Source organism: Bos grunniens, chromosome 8, assembly GCF_055505025.1.
Source record: "Bos grunniens cultivar Pamir isolate PY7600 chromosome 8, Bosgru_T2T1.0, whole genome shotgun sequence".
Classification (NCBI taxonomy): Eukaryota; Metazoa; Chordata; class Mammalia; order Artiodactyla; family Bovidae; genus Bos; species Bos grunniens.
The window spans coordinates 511,455-529,977 of record NC_141172.1 but is presented as its reverse complement, the minus strand read 5'-3'; the positions used below and the strand labels follow the sequence as shown (position 1 = coordinate 529,977).

The window sequence follows — 18,523 nt, the reverse complement described above, 5'->3', positions numbered from 1 at the left end:
GTGCATATAAGTCACACAGGGTTTGTCTTTCTCAGACTGATTTATTTCACCTAGCACAATGCCCTGAATGTTCATCCATGCTGTCACACACAGCAGGGTTTTCTCCTTTCATGGCTATGTATCAATAATATCCCACTGTGTATATGTCACATTTTCCCATTCATTCATCAGCGGATAGTTACATTGTTTCCATATCGTAACTATTATAAACAACACTGCAATGAACATAAAGATACAGATATAATATTGTGTCCTTCAGATAAGTACTCAAAAGTGGGGTTGCTGGATTACATGGTAGTTCTATATTTAATTTTGGGGGGGACATCAACATTGTTTTCCATAATAGTTGCATCAATGTACATTCCCACCAACAGTGGAGAAAGGGTTTCTCCACATCTTCACTAACAGTTTTTCTCTTGTCTTTTTAACAATGGCCATTCTGTCAGATGTGAGGTGATATCTCATCGTGGTTTCAGTTTGCATTTCCCTGATGATTCCCAGAAACAATGACAAACTTTATTTTCTTGGGCTTTAAAATCACTGCAGATGGTGACTGCAGTATGAAATTAAAAGACACTTGCTCCTTGGAAGAAAAGTTATGACCAACCTAGATAGCATATTCAAAAGCAGAGACATTACTTTGCCAACAAAGGTCCATCTAGTCAAAACTATGGTTTTTCCAGTAGTCATGTATGGATGTGAAAGGTGGACTATAAAGAAAGCTGAGCACCGAACAATTGATGCTTTTAAACTGTGGTGTTGGAGAAGATTCTTGATAGTCCCGTGGACTGCAAGGAAGTCAAACCAGTCAATCCTAAAGGAAATCAGTCCTGAATATTCTTTGGAAGGACTGATGCTGAAGCTGAAACTCCAATATTTTGGCCTCCTGATGCAAAGAACTGACTTATTTGAAAAGACCCTAATGCTGGGAAAGACTGAAGGCAGGGGACTACAGAGGATGAGATGGTTTGATGGCATCACTGACTCAATGGACATGATTTAGAGCAAGCTCCAGGAGTTGGTGCTGGACAGGGAAGCCTGGCGTGCTGCAGTCCATGGGGTCGCAAAGAGCTGGATATGACTGAGTGACTGAACTGACTGATGATTGCTGATGCTGAACACATTTTCATGTACCTATTGGCCACCTGCGTGTTTCTTTTGGGAAACTATTCAAGTCCTTGGCTCATTTTTAATTGGTTTGTTCCTTTGTCCCTGAGTTGTATGAGTTCCTCATATATTTTGGATGTTGATTCCTTACCAGTTTTATGATTTGCAAATTTTTTCCCATTCTTAGGTTTCCTTCTTATTTTGTTGATGAAAATGCACAGAACTTTTTTGTTAACGTAGTTCCACTTGTTGAGATTTTTGTTTAGTTGCTTGTGCTTCTTTTTGCCATATCCAAAAAAATCATTGCCAAGACCAAATCAAGAAGCATTTTCTCTTGTTTCCTTCTGGGAGTTTTACAATTTCAGGACTACCTTTTAACTCTCTGATTTAGTGGACAGGGGTCCAACTTCATTCTTCTGCATGTGATTATCCAGTTTTCCCATCACCATTTATTGGAGACTATTCTTTCCCTCCATTGAATATTCTTGACTCCATCAAATATTAGTTGACTATAAATTCAGGGTTTTATTTCTGGCTCTCTGTTCTGATCCACTGGTCTATGTTTTTTTATGCCAATACCATTATAGCTTTGAAGTATAGCTTGAAAGTGAAGTATAGATAAAAGTAAAAAAGGAGAGTGAAAAAGTTGGCTTAAAGCTCAACATTCAGAAAACTAAGATCATGGCACCCAGTCCCATCATCACTTCATGGCAAATAGATGGGGAAATAGTGGAAACAGTGGCTGACTTTATTTTGGGGGCTCCAAAATCACTGCAGATGGTGACTGCAGCCATGAAATTAAAAGACGCTTACTCCTTGGAAGGAAAGTTATGACCAACCTAGACAGCATATTCAAAAGCAGAGACATTACTTTGCCAACAAAGGTCCGTCTAGTCAAGGCTATGGGTTTTCCAGTGGTCGTGTATGGATGTGAGAGTTGGACTATAAAGAAAGCAGAGGGATGGTATGGGGAGGGAGGTGGGAGGGGGGTTCAGGACTGGGAACACGTGTACACCCGTGGCAGATTCATGTTGATGTATGGTAAAACCAATACAATATTGTAAAGTAATTAGCCTCTAATTAAAATAAATAAATTTAAATTAAAAAAAAAAAAAAGAAAGAAAGCTGAGCACAGAAGAATTGATGCTTTGTACTGTGCAGTTGGAGAAGACTCAAGAGTCCCTTGAACTGCAAGGAGATCCAACCAGTCCATCCTAAGGAGATCAGTCCTGGGTATTCATTGGAAGGACTGATGCTGAAGCTGAAACTCCAATACTTTGGCCACCTGATGCGAAGAGCTGACTCATTTGAAAAGACCCTGATGCTGGGAAAGATTGAGAGCAGGAGAAGGGGATGACAGAGAATGAGATGGTTGGATGGCATCACCAACTCAATGGACATAAGTTTGAGTGAACTCTGGGAGTTGGTGATGGACAGGGAGGCCTGGCATGCTGCAGTTCATGGGGTCACAAAGAGTTGGGCACAACTGAGTGACTGAAATGAACTGAACTGAAGCATAGCTTGAATCCAGGAAATGTGGTGACTCCAGTTTTGCTCTTCTTTCTCATTACTGCTTTGGCTGTTCAGGCTCTTTTATAAATCCATACAAATTTTAGGATTTTTTTTCTATTTCTGTGAAAAATGACATTGAAATTTTGATAGGAATTGCATTGACTCTATAGACAGCTTTGAGAACTTTGGGCATTTAAACAATATTAATTCTTCTGATCTATAAACACAGGATGTCTTTCTTTCCATTTTTCTGTGTCTTCCATTTCTTTCATCAGAGACATAGTTTTCAACGTAGAGATATTTCACTCCTTGGTTAAATTTATTCTTAAGTATTTTTTTACCAATGATATTCTGAATGGGATTGTTTTATTTCTTTGTTAGATGTTTCATTGCTAACATACAGGAAAGCAAATGATTTCTGTATGTTTACTTTGTATCCTACAGATTTACTAAAGGCATGTTTAGGTCTAAGAGTTTTTGGTGACATCTTTAGGGTTTCCTGAGCTTCCCTGGTGGCTCAGATGGTAAAGCGTCTGCCTACAATGCAAGAGACCCAGGTTCGACCCCTGGGTCAGGAAGATCCCCTGGAGAAGGAAATGGCAACCCACTCCAGTACTCTTGCCTGGAAAATTCCATGGATTGAGGAGCCTGGTCACAAAGAGGAGCCTGGTGGGCTACAGTCCATTGGGTCGCAAAGAGTCGTACACGACTGTGCAACTTCACTTCACTTTTACTTTAGGGTTTCCTACATACAGTAAGTCCCCTACAAATGAACTTTCAGGTTGCAAATTTTCAAAGATGTGAACACACATTCCATCAACATCAGGCATGAGTGAAACTACAGTTTGCCCCTGCCTCCTATTGCTGACAATCTTTGAGCTCCACCGTCTCCCACCTCCTCTCCCTCCTCCAGGCGGTAACTCTTCTTGCCTGTTCACTCCATGCCAGCACCTGTGTGTCAGCCATTTTACTGTACAGTGTACTTTTCAAGGTACTGTATTTTAAGATCAAAAATGTTTTTGCTTGCTGTTTGCATATTATTTGTGTGGAAAGTATTATAAAACTATTACAGTACAGTATTATATAGCTAATTGTATTAGTTGGGTACCTAAGCTAACTTTGTTGGACTTACAACAAATTGGACTGAACAATGTGCTCTGAGAACAGAACTCGTTTGTATGTAGGGGACTTACTGCATAAGATTTTGTCATCTGCACATAGAGACAATTTACTTCTTCCTCCTCCTCCTCCTCTTCCTCTTCCTCTGCCTCCTCTTCCCCCTCTTCTTCTTCCTCCTCTTCTTCCTCCTCTTCTTCTTCTTCCTCTTCCTTTTCCTCTTTTTCTTCTTCCCCTTCCCCTTCTCCTTCTTCTTCATAGATTTGGATGCTTTCTATTTCTTCTTCTTGCCTGATTGCTCTGTCTAGAAATTCCAGTACTATGTTATAGTTTTCCTGACTTACACAAAATACCTTAAAGTTATAAGGTATTTTTTTATTTTAAGCTGATAACAACTTAACTTTAACAGCATACAGAAACCTTATACTTTTACTTCTCCTCCTTACTCACATTTTACGTTATCAATGTTACACTTTACATCTTTTTTACATTATGTATCCAATAACAAATTATCATCATTACATTTTTAATACATTTGTTTTAAATTTTTAAGCTGGAGTTGTAAGTGAATTATGAACCACAGTTACAATTAGAGGATATCTAATTTTGATTATATTTTATCATTACCAGTGAGCTTTACACATTTGTACATTTTTTCATGTTAATTAATTTTTATTTCCACTTGAAGAACAGCCTTAGAATTTCCTGTCAGGCAGGTTTAGAGGCAAGGAACTCCCTCAGCCTTTTTTTGCACAGGGAAGTCTCTCTCTCTTTCATTTCTGAAGGGCAGCTTTGCCAGGTATAGTATTCTCCTGTGATGATGGCTACTCTGTGGCCTTTCTGTCTTTACCAGAGATCAGAGGCTATTTTATGCCTCTCCTATAAGACTCCAAACTACACCCAAATTAAGTCCTGAGCTCTCTAGTATATATGCTTCTGGCATCTACTGGCCACAGGCAGGGCTGTCCACAATAACTCAAGACTTGTTCCTGAAGCAGATGTCACTGAAAGATAGGAATTTTTCAAGATACTAAGTATGTGGTGTCATGATTATTCCCAGATGAGACATGGGCTAGCATTAGAACTCAAATTGCCATTGTCTGAATGGCAATTGTGATTGACTTTTACTGGTTAGTGGGAAAAGACTAACGTGTCCACTATAAACTTTGGTAGGAATGCCTTAATATGTTCCCATTCATCATCCCACCACAGAAACCTAGTGATGATGGTAGAGTCTTTGATTTTATCTGGGTTCCTGGCCACACAATCTCTCTCTTTGGCTACTCATAAAAGTTGAAAATCTACCCTTATTAAAGGTTTCGTCTCTACCAAGATGACGAAGAGAAGAGGGTGAGGTCAGCGTGCTTGACCTGGGCTCGCTTCCTACAAGGTGGCCTTGGCCAACTGCCTCCAGCCCAGGTCACAGCCCCTGCAGGGCAGCTTCTCTCCTCAGGTCCTGTACCTAGGAGTGGTACAGCCCTAGGGCACTGAGCTACCTCAAATAGTGCTGCTATTTTAGTGTTTCATCTACCTCCTGATAAAATCCTATCTAATTCAGCAAAGACGGGCTCCAACTCAACAGACTGACATGCCCTTCCACTTGTTAGAACATCCTTTTGTTGCCATGTTACACGTCAACATCATGTGACTTCACCTAAGAAATAAAAAACAGAAGCTGGTGATCTGATGCAAAGGTGACCCAGGCAACTGCTGCTGCGTCGCTTTAGTCGTGTCCAACTCTGTGTGACCCCGTAGACGGCAGCCCGCCAGGCTCCCCCGTCCCTGGGATTCTCCAGGCAAGAACACTGGAGTGGGTTGCCATTTCCCTCTCCAATGCATGAAAGTGAAAAGTGAAAGTGAAGTCGCTCAGTCGTGTCTGACTCTAGCGACCCCATGGACTGCAGCCTACCAGGCTCCTCCGTCTATGGGATTTTCTAGGCAAAAGTACTGGAGTGAGGTGCCATAACTGCTACACTTTCCTTATTTGAGTCAGTTCTCCAGTCTCTGAATTGAAGCCAATAATGGTCACTAGTCCCTTTGCAACTGTTCACCTCAAGTTGTGATAGTATTCTCTTCTTCTTTTTGGTAGTGAAGGTGACTCTAGGCTGGACTTTAGGAAGAAAGGAAGGTCTAGCATTGGCTACTGACTGCAACATTGAGTCAAATGACAAACGGACATGACAGATACAAGTTAAATTATAAATACAAAGGAATTTGTGGAAAAGTCCATTCTAGTTTTTCTTTTTTTTTTTAATGTGATGCTCACCCATTTCCTTAACATGGGTTAAGCACCTGAACCATTCCCCAGTTATAAACACAAAGATACCAACCAGGGTTCTTGGCCTTCTGCAATCAATAGAATTGATCAGAAACCAGACTAGAGATTCAGGCAAGGCTTTATTGGGGTCCCTGCTGCAGCAGGGAAATACAGTGAAAACAAATACAGTTTCCCTTGCTCACTCCCCAAGGCCAGGGGTGGGGAGCTGGCTCTTTCCATGGGGTGAGGGTAGCAATGTGCCCCGGGCTCCAGTCAGAGACGTGGCTTAGGGGTTTTGCCTACCACCCTCCCCCGGTGGTGGTGACTGCAGGGAGCACGTGTAGTCCCTGCTTTCGCTCCCAGCTCTTCAGAAGTGGCAATTGGGCTTTCTGGCCTTTTTGTATCTTTTTGTCTATAATTTTCCCAAACTGGGCATGCATGAAGTTATTTTTAGTCCCTTATAGTTTCTTTGTATTTTGTTGCTTGAGGAGATGTTGGTTTAGGCATAAGCATTTCAGCAAAGGGCCTGGAGTCCCATCCTGTCTCAGACATGCCAACTTAGCCATGCAGAGCAGCTGCCAAGTTCCTGAGACATGTGTACATGTGTGTAAGTGTATGCCAAGCACGGGAAAGAGGATGCGCTGGTCAGCGGCGTTCATTTGTACATGTGTGGTTTTATTCCCACATGTGTTACTCTCATCCAGAAGTAATTAGAAATCAAAGTAAGTGGACTTGCAGCCCAAATAGGAAAGATTCAACTTATTTAGAGATGAAAGAAGATCAATGGTGGGCCATGGCCCGACTTCCTGTATCACAGAGGCTGACCGCTGTGGCCCACTGAGAAACTGCCCAGGATGGCAACAGGGTGAACCCTTTCTTGAGGGACGGTGTGGTCCCTCAACACAACTGTACCTTTGAGCTCCTCAGCATGGTCTGCTCTGATCACTGACTTGTGGGGGCATTACTTTATATTACATTACTTTATGTTACATGATATACACCCTTCATAATGTTCACTATTCTTATTATAAATAAAGTAAGAGTAACCTTGCATTAAGTTATTTAAACCCAGCCTGGATTCTGGCCTAATGGAAATTCGTAACTGAAGCGGACCCCATATGAAGTTCTCAGGTTCTTACGTGACTTACTAGCTTTGTGTATTTGCCTGTCACCTGTCCACAAGAGTATCTAAGTGATAAAATTAACTGTATCCAGTGCTCCGTGCACAGTGCCTGGAACAGTATAAGCACTGAAAAAATAGCAGCAATTACTGTTACTACATTACAAGGCCAAGTAAGAGCTGCAGACTCAAACCTCAGGCCGAAAGGAGTGGTTTTTCACGTTATGAATGCAGTGGGTAACAAGAAGTGTCTGGAAGGGATTCTTTTCTCCCTTAAACCTGCCCCTGAATAAGTGAGGATCATGAAATCACTTTTATATAGATCCTACCACAAATTCCCTGTCAAAGCAGCAAAGTTCATCTTATTGCAAGAATTGAATATTTGTGCTGATTACATTAGAAAAGTCAGATAATGGATTTCATAAATCCATTACGGGAAACAGGAAAAGTCAGACCTTAAAGAAATAGTCCTCAGCAGAGAATCTTGCCCTTAGGCAGAAAAAAAACTTATACCTATCTGGAAAAGCATGGAAAATTTGGGCTAAAATCTGCTTGCTAGACTTTCCTTAGCCTCAGATGTAATTAATGGTGACAGTTTGATAGCACAGTGGGAAAAAAAAATAAGTAACATAGGACATAGAAGATTGTATTTTCCACAGACTGCCTCCATCATATTTCCCATCCTACCCACTCTTCTGTGTGTGACTCTCTCTCCTCCATCTAGAAGTGCTCATTTCTCCACAGTGTTTGGTCTAATTGTGTCCTATGACTGCCTTGACTAAAATCAGGAGGACTAACTCTGTGCCTGTTTCAGATGTAACAAATCAAAGCCTAAGCCCTGTGGGGAGGCTGAGTGGGGAGGCCGAGGGGAGAGGCCCTTCAATCCACAGCCTATAGTCAGCATCAACCGCCACCACCGTGGAGAACTGTTGAAGATGCCTTGCCCAGTCAAACCTTCCAATGACTCATCCCCAGCCTCCTTGAGACCACATCCCAGGGACCGCAGGGAAGAGCTTCTTCTATGACTGACTGTTAAGCAGCTAGGTTTTGAGTGTATTTGTTAAATAGCAATAGATAACCAGATGGTAGAGAATCTGCCTGCAGTGCGGGAGACCCAGGTTCAATTCCTGAGTGGGGAAGATCCCCTGGACAAGGGAATGGCAACCCACTCCAGTGTTCTTGCCTGGAGAATTTCATGGACAGAGGAGCCTAGCAGAATACAGTTCAGGGAGTCAGAAAGAGCTGGACACGACTGAGCAACTAACATACTGAACCAGGAACCAGAACAAGTCCCCATGTCCATGTGAGCACCATTTTTTTGTTCCTCTACCTGACTCCATCTTCCATTCTGATAGGCATAAATACTTTTTGTGACTTTCCTAGACACTTGATTCAAAATACAGCTACTTGTTTGAAAGTCCTAAGTACCTGAATCTCTTTTACTCACTAATGTTGTCTGTATTAACATCAGCAACAATAGTAACAAAAACAATTTGATTTGATTAAAATTTCCAACGTTAATTGGCTGACGAACCAAATGATGACAAGAGCTGGCTAGACAAAAAAAACAAGAGCTTGACTAGACAAGTAATTGTTATTTCTACACCTAGCAATTCTCAAAAACATTAGAATACTTCTTCTCATGATAAGGTTGAGTCATAAAAACATAAGCAGATAATACATTTTCTTAATGCATAATCCCTTACAAATTATGAAAGAAATCCAAATCAAAACTACAATGAGGTGGCACCTCACACCAGATAGAATGGCCATCATTAAAAAATCTACTAACAATAAATTCTGGTGAGAGTGTGGAGAAAAGGGAACCCTTTCTCACTATTGGTGGGAATGTAAATTTATGTAATACAATAGTAGCCATAATGTAGAACAGTATGGAGGTTCCTTAAAGAACTAAAAATAGAACTACCATATGATCCAGAAATCCCACTACTGGGCATATACCCAGTTGTTGCTGTTCAGTCGCTAAGTCGTGTCTCTTTGCAACTCCGTGAACTGCAGCACCCTAGTCTTCCCTGTCCTTCACTATCTCCCTGAGTTTTCTCAGACTCATGTCCATTGAGTCAGTGATGCCATCCAATCATTTTACCATCTGTCACCCTCTTCTCCTCTTGCCCTCAATCTTTCCCAGCATCAGAGTCTTTTCCAATGAGTCGATTCTTCACATCAGGCATATACCCAGAAGTGAAACTGAAAGTGGCTCAGAAATGTCCAACTCTTTGCAACTCCATGGACTATACAGTCCATGGAATTCTCCAGGCCAGAATACTGGAGTGGGTAGCCTTTCCCTTCTCCAGGGGATCTTCCCAACCCAGGGATCAAACCTAGGTCTCCCACTTTGCAGGCAGATTCTTCACCAGCTGAGCCACCAGGGAAGCCCAAGAATACTGGAGTGGGTAGCCTATCCCTTCTCCAGTGGATCTTCCCGGCCCAGGAATCAAACCAGGGTCTCCTGCATGCAAGTGGATTCTTTACCAACTAATCTATCAGGGAAGTCCATGTACCTAGAGAAAAACCATAATTCAAAATGATATATGTACCCCTAATATTCAATGCAGCACTGTTCACAACAGCCAGGACATGGAAGCAATCCAAATGTCCATCAACAGAGGATTGAGATACAGAAGATATGCTACATATCCATAATGGAATATTACTCAACCATTAAAAGGAATGAAATTGGGTCTTCGTAGAGACATGGATGGACCTAAAGACTTTCATACAGAGTGAAGTGAGAAATAGAAAAACAAATATTGTGTATTAACACATACATGTGGAATCTAGAAAAATAGTGCAGATTATCTTATTTCCAAAACAGAAACAGAGACACAGACATAGAGAACAAACGTATGGATACCAAGGGAGGAGGGGTGGTGGGATGGACTGGGAAATTGGGATTGACATATATACACTATTGATATTCTGTATAAAATAGATGACTAATGAGAACCTACTGTATAGCTCAGGGAACTCTACTCAGTGCTCTGCGATGACCTAACTGGGATGGAAATTCAAAAAAGAGAGGATATATGTATATGTACAGCTGACTCACTTTGCTGTACAGTAGACACTAACACAACATTGTAAATAAATTATGTGCCAATAAAAATTAATTTTATTTAAAAAATTTTTTTATTTTTAATTGAAAGATAATTGCTTTACAATATTGTGTTAATTTCTGCCATACATCAACATGAATCAGCCATACCTATACCAATGTCTCCTCACTATTGGACCTCCCTTCCACCTTCGAGCCCATCCCACCCCTCTCTGTTGTCACAGAGCACTGGTTTGAAATCCCCGAGTCATACAGCAAATTCCCACTGGCTATCTATTTTACATATGGTAGTGTATATGTTTCCATGCTACTCTCTCCAAAAAAATGTACATGATGACTATCTTTAAAAACAGAACTGCTTCATGAGAAAGAGGAGTTTCTGTTATGGGCTTATGTAGTTGTTTGAGGGTTTGATATAAGGACAACTTTTCTTTGTGGGGTTTGGGGTAAGCATGGGAAATCGGGGCTTACATCTTTAGTTTTGTTAGCAGAGAAGGTATTTGAAGGTTTGTATGTTAAAGAGATTGTCCAGCGAGAAGATGGAGAATGAAAAGAGTGAAAGAAGCCTGGACTCTGCAAACCTGTGAGAGTGAGTGAAGGGTGAGAGATAGTGAGAGGAGGACAGGTCTGCTCCCGTGCCCCAGACACTCACAGCCCTGGGTTTACACCCACTTCCTTGTCTCCAGCATGTGCTCTGACCACGGAATGTACTTCCCCGCTCTGCAAGGCTCTATGGTTCCCTCACTGATCCCTGGCTCAGGCTACCAGTAGAACACACTACTCTGTATCCCAGAGGCCTAAAAGACTCTCTCAGAACTTTGGAGAGGCTGTCTTCTAGACACCAGAGCCTCAGCAGGCTCCACAATCAAGTCTTTGCTCAAGAGGTGCATCCACAGACCACAAAACTGGCCTCGGCTTCTGCCTCTTCCCTTTGCCAGACCAGCTTTGCATGCTTTCTTAATCTAGAGTCTCCTGGTGCAAAGACCTCTATACCAACACCTCCCGTCTCCTTGTTGTGCTGCCCCAGCACTGTGCTCACCCTGATGTAGGCATCTGGTCATTGTTACTCAAGGACTGTTCACACTGAGAACGGGAGTGATCCACAAAACCTGGATGTCCTGACACCCCAACAACCCACTCTGACACCTGCCATTCTAGAAACACCTCTCCATTGCTAACTGGGCATCCCTGGTGACTCAGACAGTAAAAGAATCTGCCTGTAATGTGGAAGACCTAGGTTTGATCCCTGGGTTGGAAAGACCCCTAGAGAAAGCATGGCAACCCACTCCAGTATTCTTGCCTGGAGAATCCTCATGGACAGAGGAGCCTGGTGGGCTCACAAAGAGTCAGACACAAATCAGCAACTAAGCACAACATTACTAACTAGTGTCCAAAGGCAGCCTTTGCTAAAGAATTTCAGAAAAGAGCCTTAACTTTCCATAGTCAGGTCCTTCTGGGAACTGTTATCATGGCAGTCAGATTCTTCCTACAGCAAAAGTGTCACTGCCACCAATCCTAACTTACTCCATGAATCACTGGCCACAAAAAACCCTCTGCCCCTAATGTTGAATAACTCTTCTTTTGAAGTGTCCTGAAACTGCTCACTTGTCCCCTGGAAGCCAACCAAAGACAACCAAATGTACCAAAGATTTACAGTTATAATTAGGGAGATTTTGATCACACAAGCCTCACCTCAGAAGGCTTAGCAACTAACACTCTCTCAGATTTCCCCTTTTAATCACATAAAACTCTTCTCCATTCTAATATGTTTGAACCCCTGTTGAAACAAAAGTGGCAGAAGATGGTTCTTCATCACAAGTTTAGTTTGTTTTTGACATTTCATTTATAAGGGACACAATTTTCTCAAGAGTGTGAGAAAATTGGCTTGATGCTCCCCCAGGTTGATACCATAACCACTCAGATGTCTCCTGGAGATCAGCTGAGGAGTCTAAGGACATTCAGATCTGATGCTCAACTTGCTAATATTACTCTGGTAGTTAATAGAGAAGGAGCTTCAGGAAGGCATCTGAGAGCTGCTGTTCTCTGGACCTCAGTTCCAACATCTCACCCTCAGACTCTGCTTCTGGACCCTTAATCTGCTGCCAAACAAGATGGCATCAGTTCTACCCAGACCCCAAAGGGCTTGGCCTTCATGTCCCTCTTCTTCCATCTTCCAGGGAAAGAATGTTAGAAGGCTGTGGGAATAAATCTCATAGGCCCTTAGATACGTGAGAGAAGAACAACAGAATTAGGCATTTATAGTGCTTGGACATGTCCTCATAATAAGTAGCTGCAAAACATTACAGAGAATCACCTCCTGAGGATTCATCTGACAGTATCCTGCTGTTGAGGGCCCCTTCTGGAGTAAGCCAGAGGATATTTCTCACAATGAGAGAGTAAATAAATTCAATGAATAAACTTGCTCATTTAAATGGGATATAGCTTTCTTCAGAGAAGGCAATGGCACCCCACTCCAGTACTCTTGCCTGGAAAATCCCATGGATCAAGAAGCCTGGTAGGCTGAAGTCCATGGGGTCGCTAGGAGTCAGACATGACTGAGCGACTTCACTTTCACTTTTCACCTTCCTGCATTGGAGAAGGAAATGGCAACCCACTCCAGTGTTCTTGCCTGGAGAATCCCAGGGACAGGGGAGCCTGGTGGGCTGCCGTCTATGGGGTCGCACAGAGTCAGACACGACTGAAGCAACTTAGCAGCAGCAGCAGCGGCAGCATAGCTTTCTTCCTGAAAGAGAAAAATAATTCTTCTTAAGACTGCTGCACAGAAAGGGTCAGATAATCGTACCCCTTTCTAAGCTCTCTTATATAATTCAGGGCAAAGGCTAAAATGTAGCAATAATATCTTTAAGAAATTTTTTTAAAAAGACAAAAGCATTCATCTTTCTCCCATGTAATAGTCCAGAAAGTCTGGACCAGTAGCTCTGCTCCATGGGTCCTTATGGGATCTGTGTTCTCCCGTATTTTCACTCCAACACACTCTAAGAGTCATGCTCATCTGCAGGGTTGAAGCTGGGTCACAGCTACTTCCATTCCCAAGTCAGAGTAGAGGGGAAAAAAGAACACCAGAGTCAGCCATTTTCTCTTAAGAAAATGCAGTATGGACTTCCCTGGGGGTCCAATGGTGAGAAATCCACCTGCCAGTGCAGGGAACACAGGTTTGATCCCGAGTCCAGGAATATTTCACATGCATGGGGCAGCTAGAGCCACGTGTCACAGCTCCTGAAGCCCGTGCGCCCTACAGCCTGTGCTCTGTAACGAGAGCAGCCTCCACAATGAGAAGACCGTGCACCACAGCTAGAGGGCAGCCCCTACTCACTGCACTGGAGAAAGCCCACCAACGGAGGTCCCGCACAGCTGAAAATGAGTGCATAAGTGGTTTTTAAAAAGAAAGCACAGTGAGGTTTAGACAGCTTTGTTAAGATTTCATCGGTGAAAATTCAGTCACCAAGTGACACCTAGCTGCAAATAAGGCCAGGTGATAAAGTTTCTAGCTGGGAAGCCACGGTGAAGGAAAGAACAGAATTGGAATGAAAGTCATGTCTGTTTCTCTGGCCATCTAAATTCTGTCAGTACCCTTGTTCTACAAATGACAACTCCCCTCAGACACAACCCAGGATCCCACTGTATATCCAGCTTAAAGTCCAGACCCTTCAAGTGATGTACTATCCAGGGATAAACAGACTAAAAGAAAGTGACCTGCTCTCCATATACTCACAACAGATACATGAACCAGAAACACCACGATAAAACTGCCATTCAGGAAGTGAAAGGTTAGAAAGTACACAGAAGTCACAGTTCCATAGTGTAAACATGGAAATCAGCAAGATTACTGGGCATCCTTCCAATCTAAGTAGTCCAGCAGGCCCTCCTGCAGTCACCAGATTCTATAAGTCTGTGTTCTGTCTTTGACTAAGCTTTTTATAACCCTGTAAGGATAAAATATAAGTTAAACAATGCAAACGTTACAAGTCAAAGTGTTAGTTGCTCAGTTGTGTCCAACTCTTTGAGACCCCATGGACTGTAGCCCAGCCGGTTCCTCTTTCCATGGGATTCTCCAGGCAAGAATACTGGAGTTGGTTGCCATTCCCTTATCCAGGAGATCTTCCTGAAGCAGGGATTGGACCCAGGTCTCTTGCATTGCAGGCAGATTCTTTACCATCTGAGCCACCTGGAGAAGCCCGCGAATGTTACAAAGACACAGCAAAGTAAGAAAAGTACAGGTGATGAGCACAGAGAAAAAAATCCTCAACAAAATATGAGCAAAACAACCCAACAATATATAAAAAGGATCACGCACCATGATGAAGTAGGAGTTACTCCAGGGATGCAAGGATGGTTCAATATCCACAAATCAATCAACTTGATACATCACATTAACAAAAGAAAGGATAAAAATCACATAATCATCTCAATAGATGCAGAAAAACAATTTGACAAAATTCAACATCCATTTATGATAAAGAAAAACTCTCATCAAAGTTGTAACTGAGGGAATATAGCTATTATTATCAACATAATAAAGGCCATTTATGACAAACCCCAGCTAATATTACACCCAATGGTGAAAAGCTGAGCACTTTTCCTCCCAAGACAAGGATGCCCATTCTTAAATAAAATACTATTTAATAAAGTATTGTAAGCCCTAGCCACAGCAGTCAAACAGGAAAAAGAAATATTAAGAAAAGGCATCCAAATCAGAAGGGGAAAAGTAAAACTGTTACTATTTGCAAGTGACATGATATTATATATAAAATCCTAAAGTCCCCACCAAAAGACTAATAAATGAATTCAGTAAAGTTGCAGGATACAAGATTAATATACAGAAATGTATTGCATCTATGTACACTAATAATGAACTATTAGAAAGAGAAAACAAGAAAACAACTCCATTTACAACCACATCAAAAAGAACAAAACACCTAGGAATAAATTTAACCAAGGAGATGAACGACCTATACTCTGAAAACTATTAGACACTGAGAAAATAAACTGAAGATGATAAAAATAAATGGAGAGAAATTCAGTGTTAATAAAGTGTAAGAATTAATCTTGTTAAAATATCCATACTGCCCAAACTAATCTACATATTTAATGCAATCCCTATCAAAATACCCATAATAGTTTTCACAGAACTAGGACAAATAATCCTAAAATTTATATGGAATCACAAATACCCCAAGTTGCCAAAACAATCTTAGGAAAAAAGAACAAAGCTGGAGTTATCATGGTCCCTGACTTCAGACTATGCTACAAAGCTACAGTAATCAAAACACCATAGTATTGGCATAGAAACAGATATATGGATCAATGCAAAAAATAGAGAGCCCAGAAATAAGCCCACATATCTACACTTAATTAATCTATAATAAAGGAGGCAAGAATATACAATGGACAAAAGACAGTCTCTTCTTTTAACAAGTGGTGCTGGGAAACCTGGACAGCTACCTGTAAAAGAATGAAATTAGAACATTCCATCATACCATATACAAAAATAAATTCTTTATGTTTAAAGACATAAGTGTAGGGCCAAAAGCCATAAAATTTCTATAACAGAGCACAGATACAGCACTCTTTGATATAAGTCATAGCAATGTTTTTTAGACCCATCTCCTCAGGAAAGGGAAACAAAAGCAAAAATAAATAAATTTTACCAAATTAAACAAAGATTTTGCACAGCAAAAGAAACCATTGGAAAAATGAAAAGACAAGCTACAGGATGGAAGGAAATATTTGCAAATTATATAACCAATACGAGGATGAGATCCAAAATATAAAAACACCTCACACAAATTAATATTATAAAAACAACTCAATTTTAAAATTGGCAGAAGACCTGAATAGACCTTTTTCTAAAGAATACATACAGATGGCCAACAGGCACATGAAAAAAAATGGTCACCATCACTAACTTTTAGGTAAATACAAATCAAAATCACAATGAAATATCAACTCATTGTCAAAATGGCTATTGTCAATAAGACAACAAATAAATGTTGATGAGGACACAGACTAAATGGAACCTTGATACATTGTTGGTGTGAGTGTAAATTAGTGCAGCCACTATAGAAAACAGTATGGAGGTTCCTCAGAAGACTGAAAATAGAACTACCATATGATCAGGCAATTCCACTCCTTGGTATACATGTGAAGAAAATGAAGACACTAATTCAAAAAGATATAAGTACCCGAGTGTTCATAGCAGCATTATTAACACTGCCAAGATATAGAAGCAGCATAGGTATCCATCAACAGATGAATGGATAAAGAAAATGTAATATAGCTACACAATGAAATATATTACTCAGCCACAAAAAACATGAAATTTTGCCATTTGCAAAAACATAGATGGACCTAGTGGGTATCATGTTTAGTGCAATAAGACAGAGCAAAGCAAACACTGTATATTTCCACTTACATGTGGAATCTAAACTATAAAACAAATGAACAATACCAAAAAAGGCAGAAATAGACTCACAGATACAGAGAACAAACTATCTCTGGGGAGATTATCAGTGGGGAGAGAGGTCATGGGATAAGATAAAGAAGGGAATTAAGACATATGAACTACTGTGTATAAAATAAACAAGCTACAAGGATACATTACACAGCACAGGAAAATGTAACCATTATTCTGCAGCAGCTTTAAGTATAATCCATAAAAATATTGAATCACTATATCATACACATGAAATTAATGTTAATACTATAAATCAACTATACTTTGAATTTAAAAAGTAATGTTTGCTATCAAAATCAGTAGAAATGATTCTTGTTCATAAAAAAGCAAATGAATTTTGTCCCTTTATAAAATAAAAATCTGAAAAAAATTGTCAATTCAGCTCAGTTCAGTTCAGTCACTCAGTCACATCCAACTCTTTGCGACCACATGGACTGCAGCACATCAGGCTTCCCTGTCCATCACCAACTCCCACAGTTTACTCAAACTCATGTCCATTGAGCTGCTGATGCCATCCAACCATTTCATCCTCTGTCAGCCCCCTCTCCTCCTACCTTCACTCTTTCCCAGCATCAGGGTCTTCTCAAATGACTCAGTTCTTCGCAGCAGGTGGCCAAAGTATTGGAGTTTCAGTTTCAGCATCAGTCCTTCCAATGAATATTCAGGACTGATTTCCTTTAGGATGGACTGGTTGGATCTCCTTGCTGTCCAAGGGACTCTCAAGAGTCTTCTCCAACACCACAGTTCAAAAGCATGAATTCCTCCATGCTCAGCTTTCTTTAGAGTACAACTCTCACATCCATACATGACTACTGGAAAAACCATAGCTTTGCCTAGATGGAACTTGTAGGCAAAGTGATGCCTCTGCTTTTTAATATGCTCTCTAGGATGGTCCTAACTTTTTTTCCAAGGAGCAAATGTCTTTTAATTTCATGGCTGCAGTCACCATCTGCAGTGTTTTGGAGCCCCCAAAAGTAAAGTCTCTCACTGTTTCCATTGTTTCCCCATTATTTGCCACGAAGTGATGGGACCAGATGCCATGATCTTAGTTTTCTGAATGTTGAGCTTTAAGCCAACTTTTTCACTCTCCTCTTTCAGATTCATCAAGAGGCTCTTTAGTTCTTCTTCACTTTCTGCCATAAGGGTGGTATCATCTTCATATCTGAGGTTATTGATATTTCTCCCAGAAATCTTGATTCCAGCTTATGCTTCATCCAGTCCAGCGTTTCTCATGATGTGCTCTGCATGTAAGTTAAATAATCAGGGTGACAATATACAGCCTTGATGTACTCCTTTCCCAATTTGAAACCAGTCTGTTGTTTCATGTCCAGTTCTAACTGTTGCTTCTTGACCTGCATACAGATTTCTCATGAGGCAGGTCAGGTGGTCTGGTATTCCCATCTCTTTCAGAATATTCCACAGTTTGTTGTGACCCACACAGTCAAAGGCTTTGGCATAGTCAATAAAGACAAAAGAAGATTTTTTTCTGAAACTCTCTCGCTTTTTGATGGTCCAATAGATGTTGGCAATTTGATCTCTGGTTCCTCTGCCTTTTCTAAATCCAGCTTGAATTTCTGGAAGTTCACAGTTCATATAGTGTTGAAGCCTGGCTTGGAGAATTTTGAGCATTACTTTGCTAGCATGTGAGATGAGTGCAATTGTGCAGTAGTTTGAATATTCTTTGGCATTGCCTTTCTTTGGGATTGGAATGAAAACAGACTTTTTCCAGTCCTGTGAGCACTGCTGAGTTTTCCCAATTTGCTGACATATTGAGTGCAACACTTTCACAGCATCATCTTTTAGGATTTGAAATAGTTCAACTGGAATTCCATCACCTCTACTAGCTTTGTCGGTAGTGAT

At 41.0% G+C, this 18,523-nt stretch overlaps 1 protein-coding gene across 10 annotated transcripts in view; it reads right to left on the bottom strand.

The window, feature by feature from the left end:
* The window catches only part of LOC147366544 (uncharacterized), a 204,795-nt gene that overhangs the window by 46,550 nt on the left and 139,722 nt on the right, over nt 1-18,523 (bottom strand). For 2 of the 10 annotated variants that reach the window (XM_086414208.1, XM_086414212.1), the window contains exon 3: nt 2,092-12,931. The exons of the other annotated variants lie outside the window; for them this stretch is intronic. The gene's annotated coding sequence lies outside the window, so the exon portion shown is untranslated. Of the gene's footprint in view, nt 1-2,091; nt 12,932-18,523 lie in introns of those variants that run through there. 10 annotated transcript variants of the gene reach the window in all.